Source organism: Monodon monoceros, unplaced genomic scaffold (genome assembly GCF_005190385.1).
Source record: "Monodon monoceros isolate NGI ecotype Baffin Bay Population unplaced genomic scaffold, NGI_Narwhal_1 Super_Scaffold_5, whole genome shotgun sequence".
In the NCBI taxonomy this organism is placed as follows: Eukaryota; Metazoa; Chordata; class Mammalia; order Artiodactyla; family Monodontidae; genus Monodon; species Monodon monoceros.
In genome coordinates, this window is record NW_021703782.1 from 24,159,066 (window position 1) to 24,176,511 (window position 17,446).

Consider the following 17,446-nt stretch of genomic DNA (forward strand, 5'->3'; position numbering starts at 1 on the left):
CGTTTTGAACTTATTAATCACATTTATTTAAGTCTGAGTCTGAAAACTCCATTTCAGGACATTCTATATGTATATTTCTATTGTCTGTTATTTCTTTCTAGGTTTTTAGCCATTTTCTTCTGTTTCTTCCTATGCCTGATGGCATTTGATTGCCAGCCATTGTATATGAAAAATTGTGAATATACTTTGAAGCCTACAATGATATATTTATTATTTATCCTAAAAGGATTTACATTCAGACATGAGGTTAAGGGCACTAACAATCATAAATTGAATGATTTGAAGCTGAGTTTCACTATAACTAATTAATAATTATACTTTAAGTCCCAAACCAAAACCTGGTGATTTCATCTGCATCACTTTTGCCTGCCACCCCTGCTGCTTGATTGGCCCCATTCCTTGAGTTTTGTTTCTGTCTTGACTTGAGAGGCTGTTTTAAAGCTATACTAAGCTTCTCAGTCACCTCTTTTGGTTCCACAGATGCCTCCAGAAGAAAAGCTGTTCCAGACCTCTTAGGATTCCAGTCCTATCCCAAATATTGGCCCTGTTATTTTTCCTATTTTTTTCTGATTATTCTCAGTAGGCTGAATGGTCTGAATTGCATAGTCTGCCATTATAAGAAGCATGAGTTCCCTCAGATTAGTTTTATTTCCCTGAAATATATCATTTTTCTTTAAGAGAATGTTTTGGGTTGTAAAAGTTTTGAATTCATATATGTCAGAAAATATCATTTTGTTTAGTTGGAAATAGAATTATGATTTTAGAATAATTTTCCTTCAATACTTCATAGGTATTGTTCCATTTGTTTCTTATATCTGTTACTGATGAAAAGTTTAAATTGAATCTGATTCTCATCTCTTTGTAATAAGTCTTTTTTCCTCTCTCTGTAGAAGTTTTTTTTTCAGATTTTGAACTCATTTTTAATATTCAGAAGTTCTACTATAATGTACGGGTTTTGTTTTTTTCCTTATTGTATCCTTCTTAGGATCTTTTACTCTAATGACTTCTTTCTTTTCCACACAAGCTCTTTTTACACAGTTCTCTCCCATACCTATTCAAGGCTATGGTTTTTCTCTTTAAATTCATTCCCATCTTCTCTCTGTATTTGAAGGATTCCTCACAGTTTCTGTCTCACCAGAAGCTCCCCTTCTTATTTCCTACTGCAGCTATATATCCATGTGTGTATTTGTTTGTAATATATCTTCTCTTATGTCTAGGTATTTGGTAAGAGGAAAAGGGTGATATCTGCTTAGTTTGCCCTCTTGAATCTCAGTTCTTTTTATAACTTCATTTGCCAGAATTATCCTCCTGTAGTCAGGATGTACTTGGATCATATGCTGACTTGTCACCATTTTCCCTTGGCTCAACAAATAGCAGCCTCTAAGTTATTTTCATGTCAACTAACCTCAGCATGCAATCTCTTTTTCAGTATATAGGTACTTTAATTACTGCAGTAATTTCAAACCCTTTACTCTAGGTCACTGAAATGAAACTATATTAGAACAACTTTTCATAATCTATATTAGTTTTAGAAAAACTAACATGCAAAATATAAGGGAGGAGCAAATCCCCTAGCTGATTGGTGGCTAAAATTGTCAAAGCCCATTCAGAGAGCAAGGTAATATGTTGGGAAGAAATAGCAACAGCAGCAGGGGAAAGCAATATGAAAAGTTGCACTGTGAGACAGGGTAGAAGTAGAATTTGCTGAGTGGCGGGGGAAGTGAGCTCTGACAGAGAGCATACATAAAATGTGCTCTACATAAAATGTGCTCTACATAAAATCTGTACATGGAGATTTTCTTGCTTTGACAGTCATATATGTGACTCTCCATCCTGTGGTAGGTGAGAGTTATGAGGAGTCAGGCCCTGGATCTAAGGGCTCTGGAGATAAACTTCCATGAGCGTCTCAGGCATCGTGTTGTCCCTGAGCCTCTTACTTAGCAGAGCATTGCCCAAGCTCACCCTTCTCCCATTATCCCCATCCCTCTTTGTCTTCCACCCCCCTCCCAAACTGGCTCACTTTTACTTATCCAGAAATCTAAATAGATATGTACAAAAATAAATTTACAGAGCTATCTTAATTTTAAGAAAATCAGAATCTAAATAGTCTAATTGAAATGTTTAAATAATGTTTATGAAATGGCCTCTCAATACTAATTTTATCATTGATGCCTCGGCCTTTGTTATTTTCAGTGATTTATAGAATTTCACATTGCCTTTAATATTTATTCCAAAAACAACTTTATAATTGAGTGAATATGTTTCTAGAGGTAAACTTTTATGACACAATAGGTCTAATCACTGTAGGTATTATTTTGATCAAGTAAAATTTTCTTTCATTTTAGCATTTATTGTGTTTATCCCAACATTAAATATCATCTGTAAATCTTGGTTAACTTATTATTTTTTTCCATTAAAATTCTTCGTGATCTGTCTTAAGTAAGCTTTAAAAGGGTTTAAATTAAATTTTAAACTTCTACACAAAGCCATGAGATGCCTATTATCCCTTTTAACTTCACTCTATAAGCTTATAATGAAAAACATTTTTAATTAATCCTTTATGCTCTTTTAGGACTTAAAAATAGAAAAGAATGAAATTTTCAAACCAACTTATACTTCTATTGAGCATGTAATTCTATTTAAACATATAAAAATATATTGAATCCTAATTTCATAAAGTTTTAAATACTTCGGAAGTAGTCATCCTGAAAAAAACAAGTAAACAAAATAATGTACACTTTAAACTTTTAAAATCTATTAGTAAGAGCTTATTTCCTCAAGGGTTAAACATATTTGCAACATAAAACAGCCAAATATTAAAACCATTCCACATGCTTTAGTAGAAACTTAAAATTTAAAACATTTTACCTGGAAATCTAAACTAAGTAGGCTTTGCTTGGTGTCATTTAAGTCTCCAGATGAAAATGAAACAAAACCAGAGCTTTCTTTAAAACAAAGAAGGGATTGTTGAAAATTGTTAACTGACTTCTTTGCAAAATCTAAAATAACTGCTTCCCTTGGGGATACATGCCTTTCGGTTCTTTGTGCAGAAAATCAGCCAAGAGAGTAACCAGGGAAAATAGTTACCAAGGCAAATATTTGTTCTAAATCATGGGAAAAGTGGAAAGCAGCAGAGGGGGGAAAAAGCATTAGTCTGTAGGCTGAGAAGGCGGAGTTGGAAGCACAAAAGGGGAGCTTGATTAAGAAATGCGTGATTTTCATAGACTAATTACATTAAAAATCTTAACGTTCCAAGTTAGAGGACTGTGCATTCCTGGAATGCCTTTAATTGGGTTAATGTTATTTAACTCTCTCATCGGCTCTCTGCCTGCCACACCAGTCTCACACACAATATTGTTAACAAAACAGAAAGCTGTTACATATTAATGTCATTGAAATTATGTAACTTCCAACCTTAAGCAATAAGAAGAAAATATTCAAGGGAGCTATGAGGCTTCTGATTAAGGTAACTGGCAAATTAATTATCTACCTCAGCCTCAGTTTCTTCATCTGCAAATAAGCAGGTCAGAGACAGATCAAGGTTCCTGGCCCACAGTGCTGCTTATAGAGGACCTTGGGTGAGTTACTGCTGTTTGTGACTAAAGTTTTTTCTTTGTACAGCTGGGATGGTAATACCTATCTTTCAAATTTTTGTGCAGATAGAATGAATAGCACATACAAAATACCTGTCGTAGACTAGGTAATTATAATATGTATTTTTAAAAATTCTTACTTACCTCATGGGTCTAAATTATTTGACAGAGAGAAGATACATTTTTGTCTTTCCAAAATCTTAACATGACCTAGATAGATCAAATCAAGATGATGGACTGAGCACACGCGCCACCCAAATTCCTAAAAATAACAAAAACTATGTTTGTTTTTAAAAATGTAACACTGCACTACAAAATAATTAGTACTATTAGAAGACAAGAAATGTTGAGAAATTTCTTGAAAACTGAAGGTGCATAGGCTCTGTCTGGCAGACGACAACAAAACACATATGAGACAAGGTAACTCTGAGGATGTTCCAGGTTTAGAAATTATAGATCCTGGGAATGGTGAGATTTGTTGGGAAACTGTACTCAAGAGAAGCAGGGCATATGACCCCAACCTTCCTGATGTCTCCATCATTTGTTCAAAGTATTAGGCATTTACCCCCAAAGTGAACCCATGTTCTCATCCACTTGGCCCTGGGTGTCTAGTAGAAAAGGGAACCCCCATCTTCAGAATCCAGACTAGCTCAACCCAGTACAAGCACGAAGTTGACTATCTCCACCCACACATTCAGAGCTTTGGGTCAGTGTTCTTGACATATGCAGATAGCCCAAGATTACCAAACATTTGCAAAGATTCTAACATTAGAGATAGGAGTTCCCCTCATCTCCCCCCCAAAATACCTACCCACAATCAGAAAAGAGCTTTGGAAATTTAATCAAGAATGAGAAGCCACTACAGACCTATTAGAATTGCAAAAACCAAAACACTGATAATACCAAATGCAGGTGAGAATGTGAAGCAACAGGAATTCTCATTCATTGCTTGTGGGAGTACAAAATGGTACAGCCACTTTGGAAGGTAGTTTGGTGGTTTCCTAGAAAAATTCAGTCATGCTCCTTGGTATTTACCCAAATAAGTTGAAAACTTATGTCCACACAAAAACCTGCACACAGATGTTGACAGCAGCTTTATTCATAGTTGCCAAAACTTGGAAGCAACCAAGATGTCCTTCAGTAGGTGAAAGGATAAACTGTGGTGCATCCTACAATGGAATATTATTCAGTGCTAAAAAGAAATGGGCTATTAAGCCATGAAAAGACATGGAGCAACCTTAAATGCATATTACTAAGTAAAAAAAAGCAATTTGGAAATGGCTATGTACTATGTGATTCCAGCTATGTGACATTCTGGAAAAGGCAAATCTATGAAGACAGTAGAAAGGTCAGTGGTTGCCAGGGGTTGGTGGTGGGAGGAATGAATAGGTGGAACGCAGAGGATTTTTAGGGCAGTGGAAATACTCTGTATGATATCATAATGATGGATACATGTGTTTATACTGTTGTCTAAACTCATAGAATGTACACACCAAGAGTGAACCATAATGAAACTATAGACTTGGGTGATTATGATGCATCAGTATAGGTTCATCAGTTATAACAAATGCACCACTCTAGTGGGGGATGTTGATAATAGGGGAGGCTGTGTGATGGGGAGGACTAGGGATATATGGGAAACCTCTGTAACCTTCCTCTCAATTTTTCTGTGCATCTGAAACTGCTCTAAAAAGAAGTCTTTAAAAAAAATGTGGCCTGGGGCTTCCCTGGTGGCACAGTGGTTGAGAGTCCGCCTGCCGATGCAGGGGACGCGGATTCGTGCCCCGGTCCGGGAGGATCCCACGTGCCACGGGTTGCCTGGGCCCGTGGGCCGTGGCCACTGGGCCTGCGCGTCCGGAGCCTGTGCTCCGCGGCGGGAGAGGCCACGGCAGTGAGAGGCCCGCGTACCGCAAAAAAAAAAAAAAAAATGTGGCCTGATTTGAAATATATACATTGTTCTGGGAGGAAAACAATGTGGATGACATGCAGTATTGGACACATTGCTTAGGGCAAACAGAAACTTATATTTTTTTTTAAAAAACGTTTTACTTTATATTGGACTATAGCCATTAACAGTGTTGTGATAGTTTCAGGTGCACAGCAAAGTGACTCAGCCATACCTATACTTGTATCCATTCTCCCCCAAACTCCCCTCCCATCCAGGCTGCCACAGAACATTGAGCAGAGTTCCTCGTGCTATGCAGTAGGTCCTTCTTGGTTATCCATTTTAAATATAGCAGTATATACATATCAATCCCAAACTCCCTAACTATCCCTTCCCCCCACTCTTCCCCCATGATAACCATAAGTTTGTTCTCTAAGTTTGTGAGTCTGAGAAACTCTTCTATAGTGGATTCCTAGAAGTGAAATGCTGGGACCGAGTATAGCTATTGTTAAGTTGTCCTCAAAAGAAACAGGATAGGGACTTCCCTCGTGGTCCAGCGGTTAAGACTCCACGCTCCCAATGCAGGGGGCCCAGGTTCGATCCCTCGTCAGGTAACTAGATCCCGCATAACTAAAAGTGCCCGTATGCCCCAACTAAAAGTGCCCGCATGCCAGCAACTAAAGATCCCATGTGCCACAACTAAGACCCGGCAGAGCCAAATAAATAAATAAATAAGGGGACAAATTAACAATAGCTATACTCTGTCCCAGCATTTCACTTCTAGGAATCCATTGTAGAAACACATCTTTCTCTGCACAAGTGTGCCTCTAGGAAAGTACTTTGAAGTATTGTTCCCAAGGGGGGAGGGGAATTAACCAGTTATATACTGATAGGGAACAGTAGGCTGCCATAAGCTACGTAGAGAGACCGAAGTAACTGTTATACAGACATGCAAAATTGTCCACAATATACCAAGAGGAAGAAAGAAATTTTAAAATAGTACACGTGCTATTATGTTCCCTTCTTTTAATGTATACAATTTAACATCTTCCTAGAGAACAAATTGGAAGAAATAAACAACAAACTGTTAGTGGTTATCTTTGGGTGATGGAATTATGGGAGGATTTTAGTATGTAATTCTGTACTTTTATAATGTTTTGAGCTTTTCATAACCAGATCAGAAAAAAAAAGAATACCTTTTTTTAAAAAAACTTTAAACAATCAGAAAAAGAAAAAACTTAAATAGCAGCATAGAGGAATAGCCAAGATTATCATACCAAGATTGGCAAAGTTGCGGAGAACCAGATTATACAGTTTCTGAGGTCCCTGCTCTAAAATCTTGTGGGTTAATGGACTGTTACATGAGTCCTGCAGAAACTATGTTAACCACAGTAGTACATGGGAAATGCTGGTATTGGTGTTCTCTTCCTTTTTAGTACTGCAGCCATAACTATGTTCTAAAGCTTGGCTCTGACAGCCACTCTGCAGAGTTTGGTGTTGGTCACCAAACAGGGTGTCAACAGGTCCCTGAGTGCCCAGGCTACAAGCACAGCCAGCATGGGTTCCAACTCCAAAACATGTGTTTGAGTAAAGTCACCTTTTCAATATTTTCAATGAGTTAGTCTTTCTTTTAAGGGTGTAGTTGCTCAGATAAAGCTAAATTTCCCCTCTCAGAAATGGGAGTCTTATCTTGCTTCAGGCCTATTCTATATCCCTTGCTAGTGCCATAGTTAAATGCCTTTTCAGCTAACTCACGCTGAAGTGTGACAGTGCTTCATTTGCTTTCATTGAATTTACCCTCTCAGAGGACTATTTACATTTAAGTGGAGTACTAATGTATGAATATGCCATGATACATTCCCCTATCAGTGGACATTTGGATTTTTCCCCTTTTTGAGTTTTGGTGCATTTTTCCAGATTGCTTTCCAAAAACATTCTAGTAATGTATACTCCCACCGGAAATATGTAAAATGTCCATTTACCTGCCACTTTATTTTTTAAATGATTTTTGTATTTTTGAATAGGTAATATATATAAGTAGCATAAATTTTTTTAATACACGGTTAAAATTTTCAGTTTTCTATATCCAATATTGGAGGATTGGATGATTCTACCAACCTTTCCATCAAAGACAACTAAAAAAACTGGATCACTATTTTAAAACATCTTAAAATCGTCATTGAGGTTAAAAAAAAAGACCATAAGGAATCACTGGGTTTAGATCTGAGAGGGTTCATGAGCACCTTTTTGCCCTGGCGGTGTCTGTCAAAAATATTAAAAGCAGGGCTTCCCTGGTGGCGCAGTGGTTAAGAGTCTGCCTGCCGATGCAGGGGACACGGGGTCGTGCCCTGGTCCGGGAAGATCCCACATGCCGCGGAGCGGCTAGGCCCCGTGAGCCATGGCCGCTGAGCCTGCGCGTCCGGAGCCTGTGCTCCGCAACGGGAGAGGCCCGCGTACCGCTAAAAAAAAAAAAAAATTAAAAGCAAAAATATCAATGAAATAGAAAAATTCATGCAGGAGACAGGATCAACACTGCCAAAAAAAATTTTTTTTAACAAAACTAATAAAATATGTAGCAAGACTGATGCAGGAGAAAGGGAAAAAGCACAGATCACCAGTATGAGGAATAGGAAAATTTCTATTACTACAGAGTGAAAACAGTTAAAATAAGAGGATATTATAAACAACTTTATGCCAGCAAATTTAGACAGTATGGATACTTCCTAGAAAAAGACAATTTAATAAAACTGTCAGAAGAAGAAATAGAAAATCTGAATTGTCTACTATTGAAACCATAATTTCAAACCTTCCCACAAAGAATACTATAGGCCTATATTAATCAACAGATTCTACCAAACAATTCTTTAAGGTCAGCATAACCATACCATACTGCAACCTGACAAGGACATTACAAGAAAGGAAAATTATAGATCAGTCTAACTAGTGAACATAGATTTAAAAAAAAGTAAAATATTAGCAAACCAAATCTAGCAGTATATAAATAGGATAATATATCATGACTACACTAGGTTTATTTAAGAAATACCTGGTTGATTTAAGGAAATCCAAACATTATATTATCACCTTAATGTTTAAAGAAGGAAGAGAGAAAAAGCTGTTACCATACTAAAATAGAAGGGAACTCCTTAGTCTGTCAGAGTTATCTACAAAAAAACAACATACTTCCACTCCTAGCTATATACCCAAGAGAAGTGGAAACATAAATCCACATGGAAACTTGTACATGAATTTTGAATTGTGTAGCTACACTATTCATAACAGCCAAAATGTGGAAACAACTCAAATATCCATCAGCTGATGAACAGATAAAGTGTGGTCTGTTTCTACAATGGAATATTATTCAGCAATAAAAAGGAATGAAGCACTGATGCATCCATGTTCAACATGGATGAACCTCAAACAGATTATGCTCAGTGCAAGAAGCCGGTCACAAGAGGCCACATATTGTATGACTCTTTTTTTTTTTTTTTTTTTGCAGTACGCGGGCCTCTCACTGTTGTGGCCTCTCCTGTTGCAGAGCACAGGCTCTGGACACGCAGGCTCAGCGGCCATGGCTCACAGGCCTAGCTGCTCCGCAGCATGTGGGATCTTCTCGGACCGGGGCACGAACCCATGTCCCCTGCATCAGCAGGCGGACTCTCAACCACTGCTCCACAAGGGAAGCCCTGTATGACTCTTTCATATGAAATGTCCATAATAGGCAAATCCATACAGGCAGAAAGTAGATGAGGGGTTGTTGGGGTGAGGAGGGTAAGAGTTGGGATGGCACAATGGGGAGTGACTGCTAATGGGTACAGGGTTCCTTTATAGAGTCACCAAAATGTTCCAAAAGTAGGCAGTGGTGATGGCTCCCAACTATGAAAATACTAAAAACACTAAATTGTATACTTTAAAAGGGTGAATTTAATGATATATAAATTATATCTCAGTAAAGCTATTATTAAAAAATACTCAGTGTTGAAATATTGAAAGTTTTCCCTTTCTGGGAATAAGACAAGCAGGCCCACTGAAGGTCCTGGCCAGTGCAGTAAGGCAAGAAAAAGAAAAAAATGTTTTAAATGTATAAGTAGAAAATCAAGGACTTCCCTGGTGGCACAGTGGTTAAGAATCCACCTGCCAGTGCAGGGGACACCGGTTCGAGCCCTGGTACAGGAAGATCCCACATGCCGCAGAGCAACTAAGCCCGTGGGCCACAACTACTAAGCCTGCGCTCTCGAGCCCACGAGCCACAACTACTGACCTCGCGCACCACAACTACTGAAGCTCGCACGCCTAGAGCCTGTGCTCCGCAACAAGAGAAGACACCACAATGAGAAGCCCACGCACCACAACAAAGAATAGCCCCTGCTCGTCACAACTAGAGAAAGCCAGTGCACAGCAATGCAGCCAAAAACAAATAAAGAAATAAATTTATTTTAAAAGAAAATTAAGTAAAAGAAGGAAAAATCTCTGATTAGCCCAGGTAAAATCGTTGTATACATAGAAAATCTGAAATGGTGGCGGGAAGGGGTTGGGGACCGTGAAATGAGTAAAGGGGCTCAACTGTGTGGTGACAGATGGAAAATAAATTTTCTGTGGTGAGCAAATTGCAGGGTATACAGGAGTAGAAATATAATGTTGTACACATGAGACTTATATAATGTTAAAAATCAATGTTACCTCAATAGAAAAAGAAAAAGAAAATCTGAAATAACTTTCAGAAAAATGATTAAATCATCTAACACGTTTTCCAGATATACAATTAATAAATAAAAATCAATTGTGTCTTTCTATGGTTAGAGAATTAAAGAAAAAGATGTATTTTTTTTGTTTTTATTAAACTAGACAAATTCTAAAATGTACATGGAAATACAAAGGCCAAAGAATAGCCAAGCCATTCTTGAAGAAGAACAAGGCTAAAGGACTTTCTGTCCTAAATATCAAGTCTTATTATAAGAAGCTACAGTAATTAAGACAGTTTGGTAATAACACAAGGAAAATCAGTAGACCAATGGAACAGAAAGTAGTACAAGAATTCATTCACGTTCGGCTACTTGATTTTTGAGAGAAGTGGCCCTGCCAGGTGAATTTAGAGAGACTGAGGAACAAAGACAGAAGAGACTGTAGATATTAAAACAGGCCATGGACTTGTTCTGCTGTGCTCCAGAGACTAGAACCAAAATCAATGGACAGATGATACAGACAGGCTGGTTTGGGCTGAGTTTAAAAAACAAAAGCCCTTTCTCATAACTAGAAGTGTCCAACTGAGCTGCCTACTGAGATGCTAAGTCCAGTAGAAACCAGATGACATTCTACTGGAAATGCTGCAGAAGGTAATTCTCAGACACTGAACTCGATGATATCATTTTTTTCCTGGGCTAAGGGATTTTCTTTTTTTTTTTAATTTTTATTTTATATTGGAGCATAGTTGATTAACAATGTTGTGTTAGTTTCAGGTGTACAGCAAAGTTATTCAGTTGTACATGTATCTATTCATTTTCAAGTTATTTTCCCATTTAGGTTATTACAGAATTTATTTAGGCTGCTCTGGGTCTTAGTTGCAGCATGCAGGATCCTCATTGCTGCATGCAAGATCTTTAGTTGTGGCATGTGGAATATTTAGTTGCGGTATGTGAGATCTAGTTCCCTGACCAGGGATCAAACCCGGGCCCCCTGCATTGGGAGCATGGAGTCTTAACCACTGACCACCAGGCAAGTCCCTGGCAAGTCCCTAGGTTATTACAGAATATTGAGCACTGTTCCCTGTTCTATACAGTAGGCCCTTGTTGGTTATCTGTTTTAAATGTAGCAGTGTGTACATGTCAATCCCAAACTCCCAATCTATCCCTCCTGCCCTACCCTTCCCCCCTGCTAACCATAAGTTGGTTCTCAAAGTCTGTGAGTCTGTTTCTGTTATGTAAATAAGTTCATTTGTATCATTTTTTTTAGATTCCGCAGATGTGATATCATGATATTTGTCTTTCTCTGTCTGACTTCACTTAGTATGATAATCTCCAGTTCCATCCATGTTGCTGCAAATGGCATTATTTCATTCTTTTAATGGCTGAGTAATATTCTGTTGTATATATGTACCACATCGTCTTTGTTCATTCATCTGTCAATGGACATTTAGGTTGCTTCCATGTCTTGGCTATTGTAAACAGCACTGCAATGAATATTGGCGTGCTTGTATCCTTTTGAACCATGGATTTCTCTGGACATATGCCCAGGAGTAGGATTGCTGGATCATCTGGTAACTCTGTTTTTAGCTTCTTTTTTTTTTTTTGCTGTACGTGGGCCTCTCACTGTTGTGGCCTCTCCTGCTGCGGAGCACAGGCTCCGGACGTGCAGGCCCAGCAGCCACGGCTCACAAGCCCAGCTGCTCCGCGGCATGCGGGATCCTCCCAGACCGGGGCACGAACCCGCGTCGCCTGCATTGGCAGGCGGACTCCCAACCACTGCGCCACCAGGGAAGCCCTATTTTTAGCTTCTTAAGGAACTTCCATACTGTTCTCCATAGTGGCTGTACCAATCTACATTCCCACCAACCATGTAGGAGGGTTCCCTTTTCTCCACACCCTCTCCAGCATTCATTGTATAGATTTTTTGGTGATGGCCATTGTGACAGTTGTGAGGTGATATCTCATTGTAGTTTTGATTTGCATTTCTCTAATAATTAGTGATGTTGAGCATCTTTTCATGTGCCTCTTGGCCATCTGTATGTTGTCTTTGGAGAAATGTCTATTTAGGTCTTCTGCCCATTTTTTTTTTTTAATTTAGTTGACATGTATCTTTATTTATTTGTTTATTTATTTTTGGCTGCGTTGGGTCTTCGTTGCTGTGCACGGGCTTTCTCTAGTTTCAGCGAGCGGGGTCCACTCTGCATTGCGGTGCGTGGGCTTCTCATTGCAGTGGTCTCTGTTGTTGCAGAGCACAGGCTCTAGGCGCACGGACTTCAGCAGTTGTGGCTCGCAGGCGCCAGAGCACAGGCTCAGCAGCTGTGGCACGTAGTTGCTCCGCAGTATGTGGGATCTTCTTGGACCGGGGCACGAACCCGTGTCCCCTGCATCAGCAGGCGGACTCTCAACCACTGCACCACCAGGGAAGCCCACCAATTCTTAACCACTGTGCCACCAGGGAAGTCCCGACATGTTTTGTCTCATCAGTCTAAAGCAGCAGTTCTCCAGTTCTCTCAGTCTCTGTCTCTCTTTTTTTTTGGTCTTTCATGACATTGACATTTTTGAACAACGTTTTGTAAATCGTTTTGTAAATCTTTAACTTGGATAGATTATTCTTTCCTCATGATTAGATTTTGGTTAAAATTTTTGGCAGATGTATTGGATGAAAGGTACTGTTCCCTGTTCAGTGCTGACCTCAGAACATACTTGATCTGATGTCTCATTATTCCTGATGTTAAGTTTGATCTCCTCACTAAGGTGATGTCTGCCAAATCTCATCTTTGAAAAGGGACCTTTTTCCTTTGAAATTAATAAATAACCTACTGGATGACATTATATGACACAATCTGTTCCCTATAATCTTTCACCTAATGATTTTAGCATCCATTGATGATCAGTTCTTACTATGGAGGTTGCAAAACAGTGATTTGAAATTCCATCATTCATTTCTTATTCGGTGGCATTCTTTTGTGAAGAAGAGCTTTCCATCCTTCCCACCCTCCTTTTGAATGTTTTTGCTATCAGCATGAACTCATGGATTCTTTTTTTTTTATGCCATCCATTATAGTCCATTATGTCATTTTTCATTTTGTTCCCAAATTATCAAAAATTTAACCTGTCGGTGTTCCTTCAAGTAAGCAGTTGTGTTCAGTAATGTTCTATAAGTTTCTTTGAGAGACTGTATACATCTTTTAATATATTTAATTCTAAATACTTCCATTTTTGTATTTTTTAAACATCTTTATTGGAGTATAATTGCTTTACAATGTTGTGTTAGTTTCTACTGTATAACAAAGTGAATCAGCTATATGCATACATACATCCCCATATCCCCTCCCTCTTGCATCTCCCTCCCACCCTCCCTATCCCACCCCTTTGGTGGTCATAAAGCACCAAACTGATCTCCCTGTGCTATGCAGCTGCTTCCCACTAGCTATCTATTTTACATTTGGTACTGTATATATGTCAGTGCTACTCTCTTACTTCATCCCAGCTTACCCTTCCCCCTCCCCGTGTCCTCAAGTCCATTCTCTACGTCTGCATCTTTATTCCTGTCCTGCCTCTAGGTTCATCAGAACGTTTTTTGTTTTTTTTTAGATTCCATATATATGTGTTAGCATATGGTATTTGTTTTTCTCTTTCTGACTTACTTCACTGTGTATGATAGACTCTAGGTCCATCCACCTCACTACAAATAACCCAATTTCATTTCTTTTTATGGCTGAGTAATATTCCATTGTATATATGTGCCACATCTTCTTCATCCATTCATCTGTTGATGGACACTTAGGTTGCTTCCATGTCCTGGCTATTGTAAATAGTATTGCAATGAACATTGTGGTACATGTCTCTTTTTGATTTATGGTTTTCTCATGGTATATGTCCAGTAGTGGGATTGCTGGGTCATATGGTAGTTCTATTTTTAGTTTTTTAAGGAACCTCCATACTGTTCTCCACAGTAGCTGTATCAACTTACATTCCCACCAACAGTGCAAGAGGGTTCCCTTTTCTCCACACCCTCTCCAGCATTTATTGTTTGTAGATGTTTTGATGATGGCCATTCTGACCGGTGTGAAGTGATATCTCATTGTAGTTTTGATTTGCATTTCTCTAATGATTAGTGATGTTGAACATCCTTTCAAGTGTTTGTTGGCAATCTGTATATCTTCTTTGGAGAAATGTCTATTTAGGTCTTCTGCCCATTTTTGATTGGGTTGTTTGTTTTTTGGATATTGAGTCGCATGAGCTCTTTGTAAATTTTGGAGGCAAATCCCTTATCGGTCACATTGTTTGCAAATATTTTCTCCTATTCTGTGGGTTGTCTTTTCGTTTTGTCAGTGGTTTCCTTTGCTGTGCAAAAGCTTTTGAGTTTAATTAGGTCCCATTTATTTTTGCTTTTATATCCTTTACTCTAGGAGACTGCTCAGAAAAGATGTTGCTGCGATTTATCTCAGAGTGTTCTGCCTATGTTTTCTGCTAAGAGTTTTATAGTATCCTGTCTTATATTTAGGTCTTTAATCCATTTTGAGTTTAATTTTGTGTATGGTGTTAAAGAATGTTCTAATTTCATTTTTTTTATGTGTAGATGTCTGGTTTTCCCAGCACCATTTGTTGAAGACACTGTCTGTCCTCCATTGTATAGTCTTGCCTCCTTTGTCATAGATTAATTGACCATAGGTGTGTGGGTTTATTCCTGGCTTTCTATCCTGTTCCATTGATCTGTATGTTTTTGTGCCCATACCATACTGTTTTGATGACTGTAGCTTTGTCGTATAGTCTGAAGTGAGGGAGCCTGATTCCTCCAGCTCCGTTTTTCTTACTCAAGATTGATATGGCTATTTGGGGGTCTTTGGTGTCTCCATACAAATTTTAAGATTTTTTGTTCTAGTTCTGTGAAAAATGCCATTGGTAATTTGATAGGGATTGCATTGAATCTGTAGATTGGGTAGTATAGTCATTTTGACAATATTGATTCTTCCAATCTCAGAACATGGTATATCTTTCCAACTGTTTGTGTCATCTTTGATTTCTTTCATCAGTGTCTTATAGCTTTTGGAGTACAGGTATTTTATCTCCTTAGGTACGTTTATTCCTAGGTATTTTATTCTTTTTGATGTGACGGTAAGTGGAATTGTTTCTTTAATTTCTCTTTCTGATCTCTTGTTGTTAGTGTATAGAAATGCAACAGATTTCTGTGTATTAATATTGTATCCAGCAACTTTATTGAATTCGTTGATGAGCTCTAGTAGTTTTCTGATAGCATCTTTAGGACTTTCTATGTATAGTATCACGTCATCTGCAAACAGTGACAGTTGTACTTATTCTTTTCCAATTTGGATTCCTTTTATTGCTTTTTATTCTCTGATGGCTGTGGCTAGGACTTCCAAAAGTATGTCGAATAAAAGTGGTGACAGTGGACATCCTTGTCTTATTCCTGATCTTAGAGGAAATGCTTTCAGCTTTTCCCTGTTGATTATGATGTTAGCTGTAGGTTTGCCATATATGACCTTTATTATGTTAAGATATGTTCCCTCTATGCCTACTTTCTGGAGAGTTTTTATCATAAATTGGTGTTGAATTTTGTCAAAATCTTTTTCTGCATGTATTAAGATGATCTCATGGTTTTTATTCTTCAATTTGTTGATGTGGTGTATCACACTGATTGATTTACGGATATTGAAAAACTAGAAACAAGAAATTTACGAATGGAAAAGCTCACCAGTAAAGGCAAACATAAAGTAAAGGTAGGAAATCATCTGCACACAAATATGATATCAAAACCAGCAATTTTGAGAAGAGGAGAGCACAAATTCAGGATATTGGAAATGCATTTGAAATTAAGAGATCAGCAACCTAAAACAATTATGTATGTATATAGACTGCTATATCAAAACCTCATAGCAACCACAAATCAAATATCTTTAATAGGTATACACACAAATAAATAAAAGGAATCCAAACACAACACTAAAGAATGTTATCAAATCACAAGAAAACAAAACAGGAAAGGAAAAAAAGCCTACAAAAACAAATCCAAAACAACAAAATGGCAATAAGAACATATTAACAATTACCTTATGTAAACTGATTAAATTATCCAACCAAAAGACATAGACTGGTTGAAAGGATTTGAAAACTAGATCCATATATGTGCTGTCCACAAGAAACCCACTTCACATCTAGAGACACGTACAGGCTGAAAGTAAGGAGATGGAGAAAGGTATTCCATGCAGATGGAAATCAAAAGAAAGTTGGTGTAGCAATACTAGTATCAGACAAAATAGACTTTAAAATAAAGACTGTTACAAGAGCCAAAGAAGGACACTACATAATGATCAAGGGATCAATCCAAGAAGAAGCTATAACAATTGTAAATATATATGCATCCAACATAGGAGCACTTCAGTATATAAAGCAAATGTTAACAGACATAAAAGGAGAAATCAACAGTAACACAATAATAGTGGGGGACTTTAACACCCCACTTTCATCAATGGACAGATCATCCAGGCAGAAGATCAGTAAGGAAACTCAGGCCTTGAATGACATGTTATACCAGATGGACTTAATTGATATTTATAGAGCATCCCATCCAAAAGCAGCAGATTACACATTCTTCTCAAGTGCACATGGAACATTCTCCAGGAGGGTTCACATGCTGGGCCACAAAGCAAGCCTCAGTAAATTTAAGAAAATTGAAATCATGTCAAGCATCTTTTTCAACCACAACTCTATGAGATTAGAAATCAACTACAAGAAAAAAACTGAAAAAACACAAACATGTGGAGGCTAAACAATATGCTACTAAACAACCAATGGATCAGGATCACTGAGGAAATCAAAAAATAACCTAGCAACAAATGAAAATGAAAGCACAATGATCTATGGGACATGTGGCAAAAGCAGTTCTGAGGGGAGTATATAGCAATACAGTCTTACTTCAGGAAACAAGAAAAATCACAAGTAAACAACCTAGCCTTATGCCCAAAGCAATGAGAGAAAGAAGAACAAACAAAACCCAAAGTGAGTAGAAGGAAAGAAATCACAAAGATCAGAGCAGAAATAAATGAAATATAAACGAAGAAAACAGTAGGAAAGATCAATGAAACTAAATGCTGGTTCTTCGAAATGATAAACAAAATTGATAAACCTTTAGCCAGACTCATCAGAAAAAAGGGAGAGGGCTCAAATCAATAAAATTAGAAATGGAAAAGGATAAGTTACAGTGGACACCACAGAAATACAAAGGATCATAAGAGACAACTACAAGCAACTATATGCCAAAAGAA

The 17,446-nt window shown here is 37.9% G+C and overlaps 2 protein-coding genes across 4 annotated transcripts in view; one reads left to right on the forward strand and one right to left on the reverse strand.

Moving 5' to 3' along the window:
* Positions 1 to 2,986, reverse strand: part of ECM2 (extracellular matrix protein 2) — a 36,803-nt gene extending 33,817 nt beyond the window's left edge. For 2 of the 3 annotated variants that reach the window (XM_029201716.1, XM_029201715.1), the window contains exon 1: positions 2,869 to 2,986. The gene's annotated coding sequence lies outside the window, so the exon portion shown is untranslated. The remainder of the gene's footprint in view (positions 1 to 2,868) is intronic. The other variant, XM_029201714.1, reaches the window with a different exon arrangement.
* The window catches only part of CENPP (centromere protein P), a 230,689-nt gene that overhangs the window by 173,960 nt on the left and 39,283 nt on the right, over positions 1 to 17,446 (forward strand). The window lies entirely within an intron of this gene.